Source organism: Loxodonta africana, chromosome 1, assembly GCF_030014295.1.
Source record: "Loxodonta africana isolate mLoxAfr1 chromosome 1, mLoxAfr1.hap2, whole genome shotgun sequence".
NCBI classification, from domain to species: Eukaryota; Metazoa; Chordata; class Mammalia; order Proboscidea; family Elephantidae; genus Loxodonta; species Loxodonta africana.
In genome coordinates this window covers 73,630,349-73,651,352 of record NC_087342.1, presented here as the reverse complement: position 1 = coordinate 73,651,352, position 21,004 = coordinate 73,630,349, and the positions used below count along the sequence as shown (strand labels likewise).

At 40.3% G+C, this 21,004-nt stretch overlaps 2 non-coding genes across 2 annotated transcripts; both read right to left on the bottom strand.

Moving 5' to 3' along the window:
• Window positions 1–1,490: 1,490 nt before the first annotated feature.
• On the bottom strand, window positions 1,491–1,562 carry TRNAM-CAU (transfer RNA methionine (anticodon CAU)). The gene has a single exon. It is a non-coding gene; the product is annotated as a tRNA-Met (tRNA).
• A 19,009-nt stretch (window positions 1,563–20,571) lies between these two features.
• Window positions 20,572–20,644, bottom strand: TRNAA-AGC (transfer RNA alanine (anticodon AGC)). The gene has a single exon. It is a non-coding gene; the product is annotated as a tRNA-Ala (tRNA).
• Between the last annotated feature and the right edge of the window lie 360 nt (window positions 20,645–21,004).

Genomic DNA, 21,004 nt, shown 5'->3' with positions numbered 1-21,004 from the left:
CAAATTAAAGGTTGATGGTTCCAACTTACCCAGCACTGCCACAGAAGAAAAGCCTTGGCGATGTGTGTCCATAGAGATGACAGCTGAGAAAACCCTATGGAGAAGTTCTACCCTGTAACACCTGGGGTTTCCGTGAGTTGGAATAGACACAACAGCAGGGGGGGTTGCTGGGGGGGGGGGTGGTAGCTGGGCGGAGAGTGGGTAACCAAGATTCAGCTCAAATGTGATGTCACGGAGAGCTTCCTCTGACTTCCCCTCCAGAGTGACTTGCTCTGCTTCTGTGGACTAGCGCATTTCCTTATTTCTGAGTTAACATTTCTCTTTTATTGTGACCCATCAGTTTATATTGATGGGGATCAGTTTATATTTATCTCCTTAAAAAAAAAAAATTTATTTTTTTTTTTTACCAGATGTTAATTCCTTGAGGGTATCTCAATGACATTTCAATCTGTAGGGTATTACATTGTGCTTCGTAAACGGATATCTAATAACTGTTTTTGAGTTATTAAAGTTAACCTTTAGAAGGTTGGGAAGGAGTTGAACATTGTTATCCACGATGGTTACCTTTTACTGACAGCCTAAATATCTGCCAGCTGCTTTACCTGCGTTATCTCATTTAATACTCACATACCTGCAAAGTAAGTATGATCCCCATTTTGCAGACAAGGTCTCAGCAGAGTGACTGAATAGTGGTTTGTCCAAATGCACGTAGCTAACAAAAGGCAGGGTTAAGATTTTAACCTGTTTCTTTCCTGAAGTCTACTCTTTTCTCTTCATGTCAAGTTACTTCTATGTGACCAATGATAGGAACATAGAGTTAAAGTTAAAACATAAAAGTGTGGTTATCCTGGGGATGAACAAACTGTGGTTTTTAAGGAATCTGCAAAAATAAGCCTGGGAACCACTGAGAGTTAGATCTTTTATTGACAAATTTGAGTGCACAAATAACGAATTTTCAGAATTAGGAATTTAAGATTATTTTTTTGCCCTGTGCTACAGAGGCAGACTGAGGCAAATATTTCAGGTTGAGCTTCAGATATCCACACCACCATGCACAGGTTAGCCTCTAGCACTTCTGTTTCAGAAGTCACAATGTCCTTTTACCATGCAGTCATAAAGAGCAGAGAAGTATGGTACTGTATTACCAGTAACTGGTTGCCATCTGGAAACCCTAGTGGTGTAGTGGTTAAGTGCTATGACCGCTAACCAAAGGGTTGGTAATTCAAATCTGCCAGGCGCTCCTTGCAAACTCTATGGGGCAGTTCTACTCTGTCCTATAGGGTCCCTATAAGTTGGAATCGGCTCCACAGCACTGGGTTCGGTTTTTTTGGTTTGGTTGCCATCAAATCCATTCCAACTCATAATGACGCTACACGGCACAGTAGAACTGCCCTCTAGCGTTTTCAAGGAGCAGCTGGTGGATTGGAAGTGCCAACTTTTTGTTTAGCAGCCAAGCTCTTAAGCCACTTGGCACCAGGGCTCCACTAAAATAGCAGAGGATGGTTTTGATCCATCGACCTCTGGGTTATGGGCCCAGCACGCTCCCGCTGCGCCACTCTGCTCCTTGGCTGTATTACTAAGAGCCAAACTTATCCAGTCCTGATTCATGTCAATATGTCAGCACATAGAATTAATGCCATTTTTCTCAACATTGGTACTGAATAAAAGCTCTAGATCAAATTAGTTCTATGATGCTTAGACCTGGAAATCTACTTATGGCCTCCTATGGGTTAATTAATGGAAGACTCAAAATTCTTTAAAAAATAAAAATAAAAAAACGAACATTTTATTTCCAACGTGGAGATGGAGTAGGGCATCGCAGCCACTAATACTTGCCTACACCACAATCAGACACTAACAGCACCCGCCAGGCCCCGTTGCCAACAGGAAAATGATTTTCTTCACAGAGCCACCTCTATTCTGCCCTGTGCTTTAAAGATGGTAGATCCCATTCTCAGCTGCAGAGTCTGAATTGTGATTGATCTGCTTAATCATAGTGGTTCCCTTCTTCATGGCAGTAGGATTTAGGCAAGGGTATGTGATACAAATGTAGCTAATGAGACTGGGAAGCATATAGAAGAGACTGTCCTCACTTTATAACACAGATATTTGATTGTTTTCCTTCTTCCTTGGTCTGAAATTGTGAATGTTTGAAGTACTGCAGGGGACCAGCTGGACTATGAGACTTATATATTGAGGATGGCAGGGTGAAGAGTCAAAGAACCTGGGTCCTACCAGCCAGGTAGCTTCCCTACCCTCTGGATTTATCGTTATGTGTGACAATAAATCCACTCTGTTTAACCCAGTTGAGTGTTGTTTTAATTGTTGTAGAACTGTTGCTAAGAGTTTCCTGTTACTGGGGAGAGGTCACTGAGCTAGATTTTTCATATAAGTACATCTTACATGCATTTTGTTCTGAATCTCTCTGATTCCTGACATTGTGAAAAAACTCAAATCTAACCATGTAAATAATATGAAAAATGTGAGTTTCTTGTGCTCTTGGCTCACTAAGCTTTTTCTTTCGTACTAGCAGACCAGGTATTCTCTTTACTTGGGAGGGCTACCTGTCAGCCCAGCTCTACTGTCCCAATCTCACTACCTCTAGGTTTACTGGACAAATGCCAGTCCCAACTCCATCCAACCCCTGGAAATTTGTACAGCCACACCTCAAAGCTATATTCATGAAATTAGGATACTTCTACTGTGTACAGAGGAAACCCTCATGGCATAGTGGTTAAGAGCTACTTTGTGCTACACCTACTAACCAAAAATTTGGCAGTTAGAATCCACCAGGTGCTCCCTGGAAACACTATGGGGCAGTTCTACTCTGTCTTATGATGCTGATATGAGTTGGAATCAGCTTGATGGCAATGGGTTTGCTTTTTGGGACTGTATATGAAGGAGCCCTGGTGGTGAAAAACCCAAAGGTTGACGGTTTGAACACACCAGCTGCTCCATAGCAGAAAGATGTGGCAGTCTGCCTTCGTACAGATTTACAGCATTGGAAACCCCATGAGGGAGCTCTACCCTGTCCTATGGGGTCAACATGGGGTAGTTCTGTCCTTTCCTGCAGTGTCCGATGAGTTGGAATTAACTGGACAGCAATGGGTTTGGTTATCAGGTTTACTCTATATAGAATTTGACTGCTTTTCTGTTTAAGCATGTGAGCTGGAATAGCATGGGATCTCAGATCTGTGATAATCCATCTAAACCAAAAATTAGACCCTTTTCCTGATGCCTGAGGCATTTTTCTTACTCAATTCTCCACTCACGCACATAGATGTATTATGTAAAATTAGTTATGGTAAACACTGAAGGTGCTGCCTTCAAAGAATATAAAATCTAGGGGAGAAGGCAACTGAGTAAGCAGTTGTTTACAGAATAGGATGATAAATGCTACAATTGTGGTGTGTACCCTGGGCCCTGAGAATACAGGAGGGAAAACAGCCCAACCTGGACAAAGAATTGATAGCTCACTCAGTTGGCGAGCTTTTCAGGTTTTCCATTTGTTCACCTTGGTCCATGATAGCTAGTTTTGTTTTGTTTCCCACTCTAGGACCGATGAACCTACAATCTTCCTCCATTATCTGCTGTTTCCAGGGCTCTCACCATGAGGCTAAGGACCTGAGGTCAGAAGAAAATTGAATTAATGAGGTTCAAATGTAGATCATGAATATTTACCTTGTCTCACAGTTAAGCACTGGAGTGCTAATCAAAGCAAAAGGTCAGTGGTTTGGTTTGAACCCACCAGCAGCTTCTGGAGAAAAGACCTGGGGATTTGCTCCCCTGGAGATTACAATGGAGGAAACCCTATGGGGCAGCTCTAATCTGTTTTATAGAGTCCTATGAGTTAGAATGCCTCTAAGGCACACAACAACTCAGCTAGGAAGCTTGGGAGCAGACAGTGTGTGGGCGCCCAAGTGGACATCAGCCATAGCCAGAAATGAAAAATAACCTCCAGACATTCACCCAGAATGTCAAAATCTCAGACACGTCTGGAAGAGTGCGCATCATCAAAAAAGACCTACATCATTCAGAAGCTGTAAACATGCTAAATTGGTAAGCAACGGCCATATGCCCACTGACTGCTTATGGTAAAAGGCATGCAATGGAATTCTCAGCAGCTATTCACCTGAGTGGAGCCCTGGTGGTGCACTGGTTAAGAACTCAATTGCTAACCAAAAGGTTAGCACTTTGAATTCACCAGTTACTCCTTGGAAACCCTATGGGCAGTTGGAATCTCCTCCCTGGGTTTGGGTTTGACATTGGTTTTTATTCATCTGAGTGAGGCAGATCTATACAGATAAATTACTGGAAAATGTCCAGGATGTATTAAGAAAGAAATGTGCATAATGGTATGTATTATGATATTATATAAGTATTTTTAAGGAAAAAAATACAAAAGCATGTATTAAAAGCTTTATATGCTAATTTGTTGATAAATTCTATTACTCTGATGAAAAAGCACTTTATGGGTAGGAATCAAGTCAGAGTGAAGAAATGTACATAAGGAGAAGTGTATGAAAAGAGAATCTTAGGAGATTCTGTGTGAAAAACTGGGATAAGAGACACGCATGAATAACAAGGCAGGGAAAGGGTTCCAGTGTCCCTGGAACATGGCATGCTGACTAGCAGGCATGTGGCCAGAGAAGAGAATGTAAGAAGATTCCTGTGGCATAGACTTGACACAGGATCTTCCTGCTTCCTTTGTCACTAAAAGGAAGAGAGTCAAATGGGGACTCTCTAATGGCCCAAAAGAAGTTTCTCAGTCACTGTCTCTGTATTCTTTTCTCCACATACTAACTGGTCCAGGTTTTTTATAAATTCATGAAGCCGTTAAGTTTCTAAGATGGGACTCAGTTTGTCCTAGTGGAGAGCTGGTTGAGCCTGTCCTTAACCTCCTCCTGCCTCTTTTGCTTGCTTAGAATCCAGTTGGATAGAAAAACTCTCACACACAGCTCAGAGCTGCTCCCCATCTCTCTTCTCAACAGAACCATAAGAGCATTGGCTTTACACGAAAGAGCAAAGATGCCTTTCAAGAAGCTGACCATATTTTCTTTACCAATAACACAAGCTTAGGTTTCGGAACTTCATATTATGGCTCACTGAGGATGAGACTGCTTTCCCTTGCACGTCTTTCTACATAGACCTTGTCCATCTCTGCTGTTAATGAATTTCAAGTGAATGTGTTATTGGAGACACCTCCCGCCTCTAGAGAGAACATGGCAAAAATCAGTCCTTCTGTAGACATTAGTTTTAAACGGGTTTGTTTTTTGTTTTTGTTTTTACATAATAACTTATTCTTTTTATAGTGAAAATTTACACAGCAAGTTAGATTCCCATTTAACAATTTCTACACAAATTATTTAGTGATATTGGCTACATTTTCCACAGTGTGTCATCCTTCTCATTCATTCTGTTCTGGTTGTAGAATTTTTTTTTTTCTCAGTTTCACTGCCACCTTACCCTATTATCTTTGCTTTAGAAAAATTTTTGACCACTTGGTCTCATGTAAGTTATTTTTTTTAAAGGAGCTCATTACTCCTGAGTGATATTCTTTATTTTATGAGCTGGTCTGTTATTTAACTAAAAGATGACCTCTAGGATTAATTTTGCTTTAAGGTTTAAAGATATCTCAGGGTGATAGTCTTGGGGAGTCTTCTAGTCTCAACCAGTCCAGTAAATCTGAACTTTTTAAGAATTTGACTACTTTTCCACATTTCTCTACCATTCTATCAAGATTCATTAATCGTGGCCCTCATCAGAACTGTCTATAGTGGTAGCCTGGCACCATCTAGTTCTTCTGGTCTCAGGATAGAAGAAGCCATGATTTGTACAGTCTATAGTATAGACAACTTTTTCCCCAAACCTTTGGTTTTTCTCTTCTTCTTTTATTCCAAATGAGTAGAGGCTGATAGCTGTGTCTTAGATGGCTACCTATAATGTTTTTTTCTGCTTTAGGTGAAAATTTACAGCTCAAGTTAATTTCTAATACAAAAATTTATACACGTATTGTTATGTTACACTAGTTGCAATCCGTGTAATGTGACAGAACACTCCCCCTTTCCACCCCAGGTCTCCTGTGTCCATCCAACCAGCTCCTGTCCCTTTCTTCCTTTTCATCCGTCCTCCAAACAGGAGCCACCCATTTAGTTTTGTGCAACTGCTTGCTTTTAACTGCTTGAAGAAGGAAGCATGCTCTACGCCAGTATCATTTTATGTTTTAGCTCCAACCTAATCTTTGTTCAAAGTGTTGGCTTCAGAATGGTTAGTTTTAAAAGGTTTTTGAAATGTAGTTTTCTCTTGAGAAAGTCTATGAATTGGGGCAGGGTTACAACATATTATTAACTTTTCCATTATTAGAGAAAAAAAGTAATTCCATCTGGTTTGACATGGATTAGAGTAGTCTGATTTAAAATGTAACTAAGATTCTAATGGCATTTTTACAAGTAATATAAACTCCTAAAGGCCCTCCACTGAACAATTCATTGCTGAAGTTGGGATGTCACACAGAGAGAATAGTGAGATGTATTTATTAGCTGTGTTGTTATTAGTATTGTAAATATTAATGGCTGTCATTTATTAAGAATATATTATGTGGTAGACATCTTAGAAACATAACCTGCATGGTTGTCATATATCTATGTAGCCGTGGGAAAGTAGAAAACCAAGATTATCCAAAGTCAGTTAGCTTTTTAGAGCCAGTTCAGGGATGAAAACTCAGTGACAACGAAGTCCATGATATTTTTCTTGAATTATTCATCATCTCTAAACCTAGCACTATACTAAGTTTTCTTGCTAATTTAAAAAAAAAAAAAAAAAGCTCTCAATTGAAACTGTTGCATTGAACATATAAGGGCTAGTGGGTATAACTATAAAATTGTCCGAACCTATCTTAGAAGTTAAGGGGAGTGTTGCAGAGGTGATAGCTGAGTTTAATTGATTCATAATGAAGAGTTGTCTTGATTTACAAGATAAGAGGGTGGATAGAAAGTGAGATATTATGGTAAGGATCGGCGTGATAGAGTTTGGCTACTGCACGTAATTCAGTATGGCTGGAACAGAAAGTGCTAAGGGATGTGGTATAGTCAAGTAAATAAAAGGACTTAAACATTTAGTTGCTGAATCTGTCATGTATAAAATTTTATATAAAGCGTTCAGGACAGGAATTGTTAAAGAAGGTACAAACCATTGGCTCACCATCTTCATGCCAAACTAGTTTTCTTGTGTGTTTACCTAGAACAACAGTAATCTACCTGCTTATTCTTTTCTGGGCCCTCATTTATTTATCTTCACATCTTTGCACAAGAAGCTGCCTTCTATCCACCCTCTTATCCTCAAACTCCAAAGTACTCACATCGGAACTCAGTCTGTTATCTCCAAGTCTAGCAAAAATACCCTTTATCCTACAAAGTTTCCCTGATTCCTTTAAAAAAAGAAAAAACCACTAGTCTGAATCACATCCATTTCTCCTATGCATTCTTAATGCATTAAATTAGGCTTTCTTTAATTTAAGATGCATTAATTGAGTGCTTACCAAGTGCCAGGCAAAAATTTAGATTCTTAGGGTGATCTAATAAGCAAATGAAAAATAATACTCCTGGTGGTGCAGTGGTCAATCAAATGGTCAGCAGTTTGAATCCACCAGTGCTCGTTGGAAACTCTATGGGGCAGTTCTACTCTGTCCTATAGGGTCTGATGAACGCTTTATGTAAGCAGGGAATGGAATGTGTGTCACCTTTACATAAATTTCCAAGTAGTTAAGTCTCAAGGCTGTGACTCTGCTCTTAGCTCAAACAAATTATTTATAATGTCTCCATACACTAAATAGGACTCTCAATGTAAATTAATGAGATAAGTCTACTTTTTCATCTATTTTGTAGAGAAAATATGTATAGCACTGGATTTTGTTTAGTCTACTTTGTGCTGAGCTTCCAAAACTAGAGAAGGCATGTAAAAAATCAACATAATATTCATGATTCCTCAAACCTCGTTTGGATCAGAACACAGCCTGCACCTCTATTGTAATAAAACCAGGGGAGCTGGAAAAATTCTCCTTTTCTCAAAAGTTTCCATTCCTGAGTACAAAATATCTTGAAATAAATGGATTTGTCAATTTTTTGAAAAATGTGGATATAATTCTGTAGAACCAGCATCATAATTTGAAGCTTTATGGTTTCTGTCTAACTAATTTGGGAAGAACATTGAACTTTTCTTGTAGTCTGCACCTCATTGCCTACAGCTCCAAGGCTTCCAGACTTGGCACACTGAAGAGGAAACAGCATCTCTCCTGTCTGTCTGAAGAGGACATTGAATTTATTTCCAATCTTTCACCTACATCCTTATAAACGTACCCTCATGCTTCAATTGTTTATTTATTTTTTAGAAATTCCTAGAATAAATCTATGCTAGAGCCAGCTCACACCGGCTTATGAGAGCTGATTTTTAAATATTGAGGGATTTTGCAAGCCTGGTAGGTTGAGATCATCCATGGTAAGAGCATTTATACCACAGAATTGGCAAGTGCTACAAATCAGGCTGTGTTGTGGTAGTGGAGGTGGTCCAGTAACCAGCACAGCACTGAGAATAAACGTTATGGACCAGACACTGCATTAATGCTATGTATACTGATATGAATAAGAAATATTTCTGCTCTGTAGAAGCTTACAACCTAATAAAGAAGATAATCAGGCAAACTACAATTATATGACAGCCTAGAAACTGACTCTGAACACACAGACAACTGAAGGAACCTTATCCGAATCGTTAAGTACAGACAGGGGTGAAGGAAAGCTTGTGAGAGAAGATGTGATGGATCTGTGTTTCAGCCATACAGAAATAGGGCCAAGGCACGGAGTAGATTCTGTATCTATTTTTGTTTTGAGGAGCTGGAAAGAGTTATGTGTGAATTCTAGCAGAAGAAATGAGACTGGATATAGATTCAATGTTAAAATAATAAAAGCAAGTGTGTTAGTTTAATGCTGATAGTAGTAGGAAGTCTTTCAACTTTCATAAGGAATGAGTCGCATAGCTAGATTTGCAACTGGAAGAACATTCAGTGGGGTGTACTATGAAGAAAAAAACGGAGGAAGAAATCTTGTAGTTAGCAAGATGAGCTAAGAGATTGTTACAATACTAATGACAATATAGCTAAGTGATTTGAACTAAGAGGTGCGGGTAAATGAGAAAATTAGATGGGCCCGTAGTATATTCACTAAGACAGGCCACCTTGTTTCTTAATAAATGTAAAATGATGGATGTAATAGAGAATAGGATCTCTAAACTTATAAATTTTTTTGCCATACAATGCAACAGTAGTCAGCCAAAAAAAAAAAGAAATACTAATACATGAATGAATCTCCAAAACATGCGGAGTAAAGAAGGAAAAGAAAAGGAAAAAAAAAAAAAAAAAAACAGAGACTAAATACTACATACTATGTGATTAAAATCATAGGAAATTCTAGAACAGAAAAAGCCCATCTGTACTGACAGACATCATTTCAATGATTTCTTGGTGAAGGCATGTGGGGGCGGACACTGAGGGAATGAGATGAGGCACCCTGATATGATGGAAATGTTCTACTTCTTATTTATGGTCATGATTAATACGTGGATACATTTGTCATAACATTGACATATACACTTAAAATGTGTATATTTTATTATGTATAAATTATGTTTCAGTAAAGTTGATTTTAAAATATAAGCATTGTAATACCAAAAAGTGTCAAATTTGTTAGTATAAGTGACCTCTCCAATCTGATTACTTCTGAAAAGAAGAATGCTGAATTTAATGATCGGAAATTTAATAGATAATCATTATAATCCAGGCCTAAGGAAGAAACGCGTAACAGATCTCAACCCTCCTAATGGAGAAATCTATTAGTAGCACAGACACTAGATAGGACATTAGTTATTTGAAGAACAGTAAATGGGAAGATACTTGGGGCTTATTCCCAGATTTATGGGATGGGCTGGGGAAGAAGGTGATGCTAAAAGGTGATGTAGGTAGCAAAGCATTAGGGATAACTGTGCTAATTAGGGACATGCTTCCTTCTCCTCATCTAATGTTGTTGTTGCTGTTCTTTCTGTTGGGTGCAGTCTAGTTGATTCCCACTCATAGCGACCTTATAGGACAAAGTGGGGAGAGTGAAACTGAATCAGAGCTAGAGCTTTCTTAAAGTGGTCTTCCTCAGTCTTCCTTTTTCCCATGTTCCCAGTTCTGAGCACAAGTTGGTCACTGAGCTCCTCCTTTGAAGCTGTCTCTGAGGAGCTCTACTTTGGGTCCTGCCCTGCTCTGCCCTGGTAATGGTGAAATTTCTGTAGAATTCGAACAACCTGAAAACTGAAGTAGGACATGGAGAGATGTTTGCATTTCCAAAATAAAAATGGACTCAATGAGGAGAAAGCAAGGGGAATAAGCTTAAGTGGTAGTGTTGGCTTAGCATGGGAGAGGTAGCAGGATCTACCCCTGCATTCTCCAATTTTATATGCTCCCGTTCCCTCTCCTAATTCCATGGTTACCCAACGGTATTCGGATTTACCTGGCTTTAGCAAGGGCAGTGCCACTGTGTTCTGTGTTTCCCTCCTCGCTTTGAAAAAGATATTAAACATTTTATACAAAACAGAAAAAGGAACACAGTGGTCAAAAAAAAAAAAAAAAGAAAATTTCTAAATATACCTTTCCGGGCTTCAGCCCAAAGTTAAAAAATGTTTTTGCAGGAAAATAAATTTTCTCCTTTTGGTGACTAAATAAAAGGAACACCCTGGGAATTGTGTCAGGAGGCACAAGCAGGAGAGTCTGGGTGTGCTGACTTTTTGCCTTTATTCACGTTGACAATCCATGGGCAGGGAGCAGAAGAAAATCTCTCTTCTAACAGCTTCTCTGACAGTTGACCAGGTATTATGGAGAAAGACAGGGCAGGGAGATTTGGAACAAGCATGTGTGAAGGTGAGGGCTGGCATATTAATTCGGGTGGTCAGGTATGCTTTTACAAAGAAGGTGACAACTGACACTTCTACTCATCTCCCTAAAGGCTCATTCTGATGAAAATACGCTCAAAATAAATTGGAAACAGATCTTCCTCTAACTTCCAAGATGAAACACACTTTAAAATGTGTTTTTGAAATTGCAATATTATGCCACTTTCAAAAAGACTGCATGAGGTTCTGTATTAACCACATCTCACCTGGCATTCAGCTCAGGTGGCCAGAGAAGGGCTCACTTTGCTGGTGGGGACATTCGGTCTCTGCATGCACTGGGTTCTGGAGATCCTGAAGATCCCAGGACCCTCGCCGAAACCTCTTTCCAGCACCACTTGATTCCTCTCAGCATAGACCATAGGAGAATTTTTTTTTAAATAATTTTTATTGTGCTTTAAGTGAAAGTTTACAAATCAAGTCCATCTCTCACATATAAACTTATATACACCTTACTAAAAAAAAACATACTCCCACTTACTCTCCCCCTAATGAGTCAGCCCGCTTCCTCCTTCCAGTCTCTCCTTTCGTGGCTGTTTTGCCAGTTTCTAACCCCCCTACCCTCCCATCTCCCCTCTAGAAAGGAGATGCCAACATAGTCTCGAGCGTCCACCTGATAACTAGTAGCTCACTCCTCATCAGCATCTCTCTCCAACCCATTGTCCAGGCCAATCCATGTCTGATGAGTTGTCTTCTGGAATGATTCCCATCCTGGGCCAACAGAAGGTTTGGGGACCATGACTGCTGGGATTCTTCTAGTCTTAGTCAGACCATTAAGTCTGGTCTTTTTATGAAAATTTGGGGTCTGAATCCCACTGATCTCCTGCTCCCTCAGGGGTTCTCTGTTGTGCTCCCTGTCAGGGCAGTCATTGGTTATGGCCGGGCACCATCTAGTTCTTCTGGTCTTAGGATGATGTAAGTCTCTGGTTCATGTGGCCCTTTCTGTCTCTGGGGCTCATAATTACCTTGTGTCCTTGGTGTTCTTTATTCTCCTTTGCTCCAGGTGGGTTGAGACCAATTGATGCATCTTAGATGGCCGCTTGTTAGCATTTAAGACCCCAGATGCCACACTTCAGAGTGGGATGCAGAATGTTTTCTTAATAGAATTTGTTTTGCCAATTGACTTAGATGTCCCCTGAAGCCACAGTCCCCAAACCCCCGCCCTTGCTCTGCTGACCTTCAAAGCATTCAGTTTATTCAGGAAACTTCTTTGCTTTTGGTCCAGCCCAGTTGAGCTGACCTTCCCTGTATTGAGTGTTGTCCTTTCCTTCACCTAAAGTGTTCTTATCTAGTATCTAATCAGTAAATAACCCTCTCCCACCCTCCCTCTCTCCCCCCCTCTAGTAACCACAAAAGAATGTGTTCTTCTCAGTTTAAACTATTTCCATAGGAGAATATTTTTATTGATTAAACATGCTTTTCTAGTCCAGGCTGGAATAGCTTTGTCAGTGGACCAGGCAGTTCTGGGCGCGCCAGGGGGAGGGAGGGGTCCATAGCTGGAGTATGCTGTCTTTACTTTTAGGAGAAAAAGACAGTGAAATTGGAAGGGAGGAGAGAGGTTTTTCCCCAGGACCTTTTCTGGTAATCCCTTTTCCTCACACTCCTGGCTCACAGAGTTTTTATCCCAAGTGTGACTGTGAAGCTCTGCCCTCATTCCCGTCCTGGCTTGGGCTTGGTGGCATATTTGTGTACACCCAGTCATCCGGGAATTAGCTCAGATGGTAGAGCATTCGCTTTGCATGTGAGAGGTGGTGGGATCGACGCCCGCATTCTCCAGTTTTGACTGGCTTCTCCCTCTTGGTTTGTATACTGTGTTCTCAGTTAGTCTGGCTTCTTCCGCTGACAGCCTAGGAGCTGCTCAGCTAGGAAGCTTGGCCACCTTGTTGCGTCACTACTACTCCCTACAGAAACAAGTATCCCAAGTTCCAACCTCCTGTACTTTCCACTTCTGCCCCTGGCTTGGCTTTTCTAGTCACTCAGGCATCCGCTCAAATTTCACCAAAACTGCTCTCATCAAAGCCACAGGGTGATCCTTTAAAAATCATAAAATGCAATGGCAGCCTTTTTTTTTTTTACTTACTTTTGAAATATGACCATTATTCCTCGCCCCACCCCCAGCCTCCATGAGAATCATCTGTTCTCTGGATTTATGTAACTCTAAGTGGTTTTGGGAGCCCTGGTGGTGCAGCGATTAGGAGTTTGGCTACAACCAAAAAGTCAGCAGTTCCAATCCATCAGCCGCCTCTTGGAAACTCTATGAGGAAGTTCTAATCTGTCCTATAGGTTTGCTATGACTCCGAATCGACTCTTAGCTACCAGTTTTTTGTTTTGTTTTGTTTTTATTAGTTTTTGAACTGGTTAATCTCCTTCATCTCTACTTTTTCTCTACCCTTCTGTTAAGAACGAGTGTTCTCTGAGATTCTATCCTTGGCCATCTTCTCATCTTAAGCTAATTTTGGGGTCTTTGTAACCATTCAGACTTGTATGTAAATATTTCTGTAACTCTGACCTTTTCCCCGCCAGGATGTTCTGAATTATTACCTTATCTCAGAGCTATACAGTATGCGTCACATTCAATTTTAAATGTTCTAGAGACACATTGAAAAAGGTAAATGGAAACAAATGAAATTAATTTTAATATATTTTATTTATTAAATTATCATTCCAACAAGTGATTCATATGAAATTATTAAAGTATTTTTTAATTTTTTTTTTCTTATACTAAGGTTTTGAAATACCATACATATTTTACGCTTGCAGCGTCTCATTATAGGCTGGCTGCATTTCAAATACTCTGTAGCCACATGTCACTAGTTGTTAACCACATTAAGCAGTGCATCCCTCTGGAGTTTATTTCTCCTGCCTTCAACTACAATCCCCATCTGCATTCTGGAGCACCACGTCTATTAGTTCCACCCTTCATCCCTGACTCCCTCGCTGATATCTCCACTGACACATCCCATGAGTGTTTCAGGACTAACAGGACCTGAAGAGAACCCAATAATTTCTCTCCCCAAACCTGCTTTAGTTAAAGAAGTTCCAGTGTTAGAGAAAAGCACCATCATCCATGCAATTGCCCAAGACAGAGACTCAAGGACTTTCATACCTCTTGTCAGCATGGGCATTCAGTTTTTCACTAAATCCTCTCAATTCAGCTTCTCTGTCTAAATTAGAAACACTAGGTTCTTTTTATTTTCCCCACAATAACTCAAGCTGATTTTGTCTCTGGACCTTTTCATAGTTTTTCCTTCTGCCTGTAAGTCTCTAAAGTCTTCACGTATCTGACTTTTCCATCACTCGGGCTCACCTTGAAGTCATCTCCTCAGAACACCTTTCCCTTAATCACATCAAGTGTTTCATTTCCATCATTTCTGAAATCATCTGGTTTATTATTTTATTTTTATTTTTCATCTCCCCATACAAAAATGTAATACCGTCTTGCTGGTGACTGAATCCCCAAGACTAATATATCATATAGTGCCCCTGAACCTAACAGTTGAGGTAGACCCGTAATAAATGAGTGCTGAAGGGATGGAGGGATGAATGCATCTAACTCCACTGCCAGTACTCTGTGTACCTATTCAGCATCTTTGACAGGTCCATTAGGATAATGCCAGAACTCTCCTCCTGACCTTTGAGCTTATACTTCAAAGTTACAAAAGCACATATCCTTTGACATGGCAATTCTACTTCCGACGGTGCTCTTGGGCATATACCAGAAAAATGTATGTATGAAGATAATCATTGCAGCACTATTTGTAACAAAAAAGGAACTGAAAACTACCTAAACACCTATCAATAGGAGAATAGTTTAATGTATCGTAGCAGATCCATATGATGGAAACTTTGGTTAACTTAAAACAGAAAGGGAAGCACAAGATTAAAAAAAAAAAGAGAGAGAGAGAAATATTAAGGTCTATTGTTAAAAATAGGTTTTCCAAAGAGTATATAGCAGGAAGCCAAACCCTAGAAGCAAATCTGATGCTGTTGAGTCCATTCCACCCCATAGGACAGAGTGGAGTTTTCCAAGGTCTCTAAGGTTTCCAAGGAGTGTCTGGTGGATTTGAACAGCCTTAACCACTGCACTACCAGCACCCCAGCAAAGAGACAACCAAAAAAACAAAAAACAAAACAAATCTCATTCAAGTCCAGCCTATTCTGACTCATAGTGACCCTATAGGGCAGAGTTGAATTGCTCCTTGGGGTTTCCAACAAGCAGCTGGTGGATTTGAACTGCTGACCTTTTGGTTAGCAGCCAAGCTCTTAACCCAAAAATACACTTAGGTACACAGATCATTTCTTGTCATTCCTTTAGTAGTCTTTGGAAAGACACATAAGCATTTGATAACATTGATTGCATGTAGGCCAGGGAATTGAATGCCAGGGAACACAGCTGGGAGGGAAATTCTTCACTATTATCCTTTGGAAAACCTCTTGAATATTGAACTATGTGATTTTATTACCCATTCAAAATATTGGAAGCCCTGGTCACGTAGTGGTTAAGAGTTATGGCTGCTAATTGAAAGGCTGGCAGTTTGAATCCATCAGGTGCTCCGTTGAAACTGTATGGGGAGTTCTGCTCTGTCCTTGAGTCAGAATTGACCTGATGGCAACAGGTTTTTGTTTTTTTATTCAAAATATGCAAAATTTTAAAATTAAATATCAGTCTCAGTGGTCTCTGTAGTTCTCTATTAAAAAACAACAACAATGTGTATTCATTGTTTATGTCCAATTTTAGTCCAAACTCTCTGGACTCTGTACAGCAGTCTTCATCTACAAAGATAATTTGGATGTCCAGGGCCAGAAACTAAATATGTTTAGGACTACAGAAACCTTCATAAAAGAGATTTTCAAAATGAAACTCTTTTCCAGTCTTGGCAACTTGTCTTACCTATCTGCCCAAGGTTGAGAGTAAAGAAAAGAAACCAAACCTGTTGCCATTAAGTCCATTGCAACTCATAGCAACCTTACAGGACCGAATAGAACTGACTCCCAGCACTCCCCAGGGGCACCTAGTAGATTCAAACTCCCAACCCTTTGGTTAGAAGCCATAGCACTTAATCACTAGGCCACCATGGTTTCCAGGTGATAAAGATTAGGTTGGAAATACAATGAGGGAACGGAAAGGGGAATCCCAGCAGAAAGCCTCCATCCATTAGCTCCCTTGGATTTTAATGGCCTGGAGGCAAGGATGTTGAATTTCAAGTGCTCCACCAAATTGAGTGAAAGGACTGTAGTAAAGCGACTCAAGCCACAGAAACCTAAACCCAGCATTCACTTTCCCAGCTACCCATAGCTGAAGCTGTCTGTGAGGAAAGATCAAACAGCGCCTGCTGGGGCTCAGGGATCTATCTAAGGCAGATAGATAGAGGCTGAACTGTAACCAGAGGCAGCTCTAGTCCTGTCAATCTGCCTGTAGTTCCACAAAGGCCAGCCATTAATCTGTACACCTGCCATTCACTCTGTGCATAATGTCCGCATATCTTCTCCCAGCCCCAACCTTTGGACAAGGGATGTCTTGCAGATCTATCAGGCCCTGGATCAAATTTCTGTCAGGTCTTTCCAGTCTCAAAGGTTCGCTTGACCACTCTTTTAATCAAGACATCTAAATAACTTATTTATTCATTCAGTAAAAATGGGATTTAATGGATGAAATCTCCAGGTATGCTACCAGCACACAATGAAAATGAGTTTCCTGTGTGCATAAAATGGAGGTCAGAAATAAAATCCATCACAATATTCTGAAATAACTCAGCTAAGGGAGGTATGTGCAGCCTCCAGATATCAGGGAGAAAGCCCATAGCTGCTGGCCTGGAGGAGCTGAAGGTTTTTCTTGATGGGATGACTCAGGGAGAATGTGGAGCACAAGGGACTTACAGTGTTGTTGGAAGGGGAATGGGAGGAACAAGAAGAAGTAGACTAAACAACTCTCCAATACTTCATGGTCCCCACCTGTTTCCAGATAGATCCTGTAGTGTCAACTATTAAAGCTGAAATTGATTGCTTTCTAACAGGATTTTTCAGCAACTGAAAAACAAAACAAACTCCCTTTCATGTCTAAAGGATGGAATATTGAGTTTTAAACTAAAATGCTCATTTTGCGTTACATATAAATGTACAAGTTACACGTAAACACGGTTTCCTGCTTATATATAGCTAGTCATAATGGGGGGAGCCCTGGGGCTGCAGTAGTTAAAGTGTTCAGCTACTAACCAACCCATCTGCTACTCCAGGGGAGAAAGATGTGACAGCCTGTGTCCCTAAAGACTTACAACCTTGGAAATCCTATGAGGCCGTTCTGTTTGTCTTTTGGGTCACTGTAAGTCAGAATCAACTGGACAGCAGTGGGTTTGGTTTTGGTTTAGCCACACTGGGAGATGACAGGTGAAAATGGATCCTGGAAACGCGACTCCAAACCATCTCCCAGACCTTACTAAGTCAACAGTCAATTAATAATCCTAAATCTTTAAACACAAGAGCCACAAGACATTCTGGGATACCTGTGCTAATTAACCAGCAGTTACCGCTGTAGCCTCCGCTGGATAGGACTTGCTTTCTTCTCTCCGTGAAATTGGAAAGTATAAATTTTGATGGTGACGAGAAATTTCCCACAGCGATCTTCTCCAGGTCTTCCTTGCCCCCCTCCCCCCCATATCAAAGATGCTCGCGCGTTCCTGAGATGCTAAGCAGTTACTATATTTGGATACTGGCTTCAAACTTGGTGGCAAGAGGGCATGACATTTGTTGATCAGAATTGCAAATAAGCCAAAATCTTTAAAGTGAACGTAGTTGAGGGGCATTAGCGCAAATGGTAGAGCGCTCGCTTAGCATGCGAGAGGTAGTGCAATCAACGCCAGGGTTCTTCTGTTTTTCCTCTGGCTGAAAACAAGACCAAAAAACCCCCTGCAAAATCAAACCCCTTCCGGTCGAGTTGATTCCGACTGATAGCGACTGTAGGACAGAGTAGGACTGCCCCCAGAGAGTTTCCAAGGAGCACCTGGTGGATTTCAACTGCCAACCTTCTGGTCAGTAGCCATAGCAGTTAACCACTACGCCACTAAAAAAAAAAAAAAAAGACCAGGACAAAGGAAATCAGAGAGAGTGGTGGGGACAGGACCCCAAGTAGGCTAGAGTGAGTTCCGGGAAGTAAGAGTAAGGCAGAGTAAATTCCTCTGTACTGAGTTGTCCTGAATATTTTCGTCCATTTTTGTGGGGCTGTAGCCTGAGAAACAGCAACCCTTCAAGAGAAAGACCTGGTGACCTTCTGTAAATGTTACAACCTAGGAAATCTTACAGGGCAGTTGTGTCTCTACGAGTTTTTGACGCAAAGGCAGAGAACAGCAGCCTGGAAACAAGAAAGCTAATGGCTGGCCCCTAGAAAATCTAGACAAACCAGAGAATTTGTGAGGCTGGGGTCTCCCAGTTTAATGGCCCTGAGGAGGGGGCATGAAGAGTGAGAGAGTGAGTGAAAGGAAGATTCTGAGACCTAGTGGAATCTTCAGAGAAAATTCATTGGGAAGTGTGGGAGCAGGGGGGTAATCCGAAATAGGTGGTCAACACGGAAGGAAGTGTAACGTCAGTTTCAGACCCCTCCATCACTGACCCACCATCACGGACGTTACAGGTCATTGCAATGACAGTCCAGATTCATATCCTTGGAATGTCCTCAAAACTTAAAAAAAAAGAAAACATAGATGCAATTTTCCAGCACCAATGCCAAAACCTGAGTTGATTTTTTTCTCCTCTATTAAAAAAAAAAAAAAAAAATTTTTTTAGTTTTAGAGGCAGAAATATGAAAAAAAAAAAAAAAACTCCCAACCAAGGATAGTGAAAAGCAATTTTATCCCCACCAGTTCTCAGATCCTGGTGAGGGTCAAGACAGTGAAGAGAAGGTAGGGAGGCTTCTGTTTCTCCTGCTGCAGAGCTGTGGGAGTCCTTGCCTTTCACCCTCAGCTCACAACTTTTCTCTCCTTCAACCTGAGCTAAGCACCTGAGTCTCAAGTCCTCAGGTCTTGAGCCATCAAGAAGCCTCTTAATGATGCTCTGGACATGAAGGAATCCTGGGAAACTAGCACTGGTAAGGGTAGAGATACAATGCAGAGGAAATGGGTTGAGATAATGCCCACAATATGCTTCTAATAATTATAGGCAGGTAGGATAACTCATCAATTCCAGCACAAATCCATTTTCCTCATGCCACATGACAAATTCACAAGTGTGTTTTGTCTTCCCAACAGCAAAATGAAGACTAAGAATATGGATTACAACTGATATAATTTCACAGTGTGGCATCTCTCGCACTCAGCACTATTCCATTAAAACAAGTTAGAAAACACAATTTGAATAGGGCATTAATAAACTAATCAGCTTGTATTCAGTATTTTGAATCTTGGTAATATATTAATTGTTTTATTAAACTTGATAATAATCTTTATATCTATTAAATAACATTGAATTTTTATTCAATACCACTAAATTAAATTTTAAAAATTAATTTAATAATGAGAAAAAATGAAAGGTGGTAGTTTCCATTCCATTTTACAAAATTATGTGCATTAATGTATAAAATATAAATAAGATGAAAATAGAAAATTGTATTAAAAGAAACTTAAAAACTAAATTATGTGTCAATAAAATATTAATTCTTAATGCATGCATTAGAAAAATCATTAAAGGACATTATCAGACAATTTTGAAAATGATGTGTTGACAAATTTTATAGCATTTTTCATAGTACTTCTTAGATTTTAGATTCCAGTGTTGGAATCATTTGACGTACAAATGATTAAATATGCTGTGTATTCAACCAAATAAGTAAGAAAAAAGAAATACTGAAGAAAGCAGAAAGAATAAATGGTAAAGATAAGTGGGGTAATTCATTAATTAGAAAATAGAAATATCTGGCTGGTCTATTGGGAAAAAAATTCAATCATCAGTCAAATAAAAAAAAAAGATGGCCTAAGCCCAAATTTCTTTGCTCTTTTGCTCTCTCAAGCAAAATGAATTAGTGGATGCTGAGATACCACATTTTAAAAGGATAATTTGTTGAAATGTTAATTTGTGTTTTATGTAGCTGTTCCCCTGGGTGCAGAGAAATAGGCCCCATGCCAAAGCTATGGCAAGGAAAGAAGAGTCCTGGAAAAGAAGGGAAGGCGAGGACCTTTTTCCTCTTTACGCATCGCTGCCTTCTAGGGGTTACCTTCCCTTGGCTCATCCTGGTTTTCCTTCATCGTCTAAGTACAATCTGTTGGAGTGTCAGTCAAGGCATTGCCAGTCCTGTCATATGCGGAACTATAAAAATGTAAAAAAGAACAAACTCATTGCCATTGGGGCTTTATTTCCTCTGCTCTGCCCCTCTCTCCCTGAGTCAGTGACTGCATTTAGGGCCAGGCTGCAGGGGAAAAAAAAAAGAAAAGGAATTGGACCTGCAACGCACTTTTGGAATCACAGCTCCTCTGAACAAACAGAAAACAAATACGTAGATCTACATAGTGGCAGTGGCGGACGTAACAAAATCGAAAAAGCATGCACTTTGACAATTAATTTCAAAGTGTTCAATATTTCCTCATTTTCAACAGATCGTGCAAAATGTGGAGAATGTGGGCATCGATCCCACTACCTCTCACATGCTAAGCGAGCGCTCTACCACTTGAGCTAATTCCCCACGTGCCTTAATTGTGTTATATTTATTCAGGAATCGAAATACACTCTAGTATCCACTATCTCGAGCAGTCCGGAATACCAGGATATTCTAGGTCATTAAAGCGGAACCATATGGATCTCTGTTGCCGCAGTGGTTAAGCGCTCCTGTGCTAACCTAAAGGTTTGAACGCATAAGCCGCTCCGCGGGAGAAAGATGTGGCAGCCTGCTTCCGCAAAGATCTACAGCCTTGGAAATGCTGTGGGACAGTTCTACTCTGTCCTACAGGATATGCAAGAGTCGGAACCAGTAAACAGCAACAGGTTTGGTTTTTAGTGGAATTAATGCGGAATCAGGACTCCAGTCGGGCCGGGCCATCTTCAA